Genomic DNA, 3384 nt, shown 5'->3' on the forward strand with positions numbered 1-3384 from the left:
TTGTATCATTTAACTGTGTCCTCTTTTTAAATTTATTTCACTTTTCGTACTCATGACTTCGTAACGAAAACTATTCTTATCGAATTTTATTATTTTGCGTTTTAGTTCTTCAGAAAAAAAAAAAAAAAAAAAAATGAAAATTGACGAGGATCGAATTCGTTACGAATTCTTTTATCATTTATTTTATGACAAATTTCCTTTTTCTTTCCCCCGACAACCGAGACGAGTGAATTGGTAGTTCCAACTGGAACTCGATCTTGTCGTTTTTCGTGGCTAAAGATAATCTTAATGGCCTTGTGGAATTGGACGCCGAGCGTCGCGGCGGTCTGCAAAAAACGAGCAAAGGGAAAATCGCCCTCCAAGTCAGACCGAGTAAAAATAACCGGCTCTGCCTTTCGGCAAAATAACTCTACGATTTGGCTTCCTTCATGGATCTTCATAAATTTGTCGCTCTTTGACAAAGGAGAAAAATCTTCTTTACTTTGAACCATGAATTTCAATACGCTACTAAGACATTCTTAAAATTAAAATATTACATCTACACCATCAAAAATACACTTTATACAAGCTATGCCAAAGAAAAAAAAAAAAAAATAAATAAATAAATAAAAATAAAATATGATTCCACTTGAACGAATTCAGACTTAGCACAGACCGCAACCAATCGGTGTTCTAGGATACCTTTGGAATCGGTGCCGGCCGGTGATCGTGGGTAACTAGAGGTGATTAGATGTCAGCACCGCCGCTTCATTGATAATGGGTCCGCTGAATGAGCTCCCCGCTTATCACTCGTTTATGATAGAGAAATAGTAGGGGAGCATTGCCATTGACACAAGACCAAGCCTCAGTTACCCCGCGTTTATTCGCGTAAACTAGAGCGCTCATAGCGCTCGGTGACTTTTTTTTCCCGAGTTACTCCGTCAAACGAGGGAAGTGACGAGAAAGGAAAGACTCTCGAGGATCGCGATCCAGATAGGACTCGCGACCTGGAAGTCCTTCCTGAGTCCATGCGGAAGCACGTGGTCTAAGGTCAAGGTGAGACTAATAGAATTCTCGCGTGTCTTCGCTTCCTCCTCTTGCACACTTTGCGCTCTACTCATCATAAGTGCTAATGTTTCCATTAGGATTGCCCGTTTCTTGCACAGGTTTTTTTTTTTCGTGTTGTAAATTAATCACACGAACACGTTAATCAAACGTTATCGTTAATCAAATCGTTACGAATAATCATGTGCTTTTATTGCATATCGAATTCATTTCACTTCTTTATCTTTTTCCTTTTTTTTTTTTTTTTTTAAATATGCAACTAATGCAAATATGCAATATTAGCTTTTTTTTTTTTTTTTTTTTTTTTTGGAAAACGAACGTTCTTTAAATCAATGGATTACGGTAAGTGAAAAATATAATTTTATTGAAATAATATAGATTTTAAAATATTCAAATAGAAATATACTAATTATCGTTAAAATAGTTTCAAATGGTTTTTATCTCCTCCTCAGAAATATTAATTTAACGATTCTTTCATTATGTACGTATTCGTTTTATCAATGCAGAAATAGCCTCGAGTAAAATCATTTCGAATTGATCGAGCCAATTATACACTCACGTGTATAATTATTTTGAAAGTATCGATGGCTTTGTATACGTTCGCGTGCCACTGTTACAAGTGATTATTATTATCATCATGGAAGATGTTTTTTTTTTTTTCTCCGACATACACCACTGTTGACAATTATTTACCGGGTTTCTCGTATACCTACAGTTTTATCGTGCACATGTGTCGGGCGTAATAACATTTGACTTTCAAACCAATAACACGTTCCTGCTTTCGCGTAACATCCAACGAAAAGGATTCGTATTACATATCTCTATATCTACATCTCGTTACATATATCATATATATATATATATATATATATATATATATATATATATACACACATTTATATAAATTTATCGAATTTTACATAAGAAAAAAAATTATTCCAATTTCCTTCTCTTCGTTTCACGATTAATTATCCAAATTTATATTTCGCAAAATCAAAAGAAATATTGAACAAATATCGAAAAAACTCGATTTTCCTTTCTTCTCGAATAAAATTTTTTTGATCTTGAAATTTTGATCTCCGTCCTTAACTTTGCCTATTTCGATTTCTTTTCACCGCGTAACACTCTATTATAAAGTTAGGTCCGCGATTCTTCGCGTGCTTCTCGTAGCACGACGAGGCGGAAGTAACAATCGGCTGGAACTCCGTATTAATGCAGTCTCCGAGCGTCACAACGAAATCTATACCCAGTTAAATTGCAATTGCGTAATCATCTCAGGTGCCCGTGGTATATACTCGACAATTACCAAGGAAATCGTTGGTAAATAAATCCATTACGTCGTTTGACTTTTAGACTTTTAGACACGGATGAAACGAAATCTCTTCTTTTCTCCTTTATATTGATCGCAAATAAATCGGATGGGATATATCGGTATCGTGAAATATTTTATTCGTTTTGGAATTTCGAAAACACGTGCGTTGCAAATCCATCACACGTGATGTATTTCTCGCATTGAAAGTACCGTTTATAAAACGTGATTAATATTTATGTTCGTCACGTTTATATATGAAATCGTTACGAGAAAAGTAGATCTCGTCAATTCAGAGTTTTTTGAATATTATATATATATATATATATATATATATATTTTATACATGTTAAATGTTATAAGATGAACGTAAGAAAGTTGACGGATCGAAGCTTTTGATCTACAATTTATTTTTCATCTGTGTTATTATCTTAACCCTTCCCCTCATTTTTGTTATCAATTAGATAATTTAATGGAATGGATTTGTCTTATATTAATAACGTTGGATGACTCGTAAAGAGATTGATAATAAACCAATTCTCTCTCTTTCTGTATATATAATATTTTGAAAAGTAATATAAATTATATAATCGACACATTGAACATACACATTAAAATTCTGATTTAGTTTCTTACCAGAAATTATATAATAATACAACGAAAATGTATATCTAGCAAAATGAGAAAGAAACAATGAAATAGAAGGAAATAGACTATTACTAATAAGAAAACAATTAAATAGTTTATAATGAGAGATAACAAATTTATCGCTACTGAAGGAGTCGCATGAAGAAGATATGTGAAGATTTTATAGAGAAATTAATGCAATTATTGTAATCATGACCTTGTTAGCTTTCCATTTTTATACTTGTATATATTTATAATAGCATCTGATAATTCTGTGAATTTACAAGTCATTTTTGATTATGTATTTTATGAGATATAATTTTTCCTCTATTCAAAATTTTTAAATGTATCAAATTATAAGACTTCCATTGTTTTTTTTTTTTTTTTTCGTAGAGAGATAGATA

General features: G+C 32.3%; 2 protein-coding genes across 3 annotated transcripts in view; both read left to right on the top strand.

Moving 5' to 3' along the window:
- The window catches only part of LOC102671071 (solute carrier organic anion transporter family member 74D-like), a 28298-nt gene that overhangs the window by 5535 nt on the left and 19379 nt on the right, over window positions 1-3384 (top strand). The gene's annotated exons all lie outside the window — the stretch shown is intronic.
- LOC102670847 (solute carrier organic anion transporter family member 74D) overlaps window positions 785-3384 on the top strand; it is an 8931-nt gene continuing 6331 nt past the window's right edge. Inside the window, exon 1 of one of the 2 annotated variants that reach the window (XM_006616744.2) lies at window positions 785-1035. The gene's annotated coding sequence lies outside the window, so the exon portion shown is untranslated. The remainder of the gene's footprint in view (window positions 1036-3384) is intronic. The other variant, XM_006616743.2, reaches the window with a different exon arrangement.

Source organism: Apis dorsata, unplaced genomic scaffold, assembly GCF_000469605.1.
Source record: "Apis dorsata unplaced genomic scaffold, Apis dorsata 1.3 scaffold_270, whole genome shotgun sequence".
Lineage (NCBI taxonomy): Eukaryota > Metazoa > Arthropoda > Insecta > Hymenoptera > Apidae > Apis > Apis dorsata.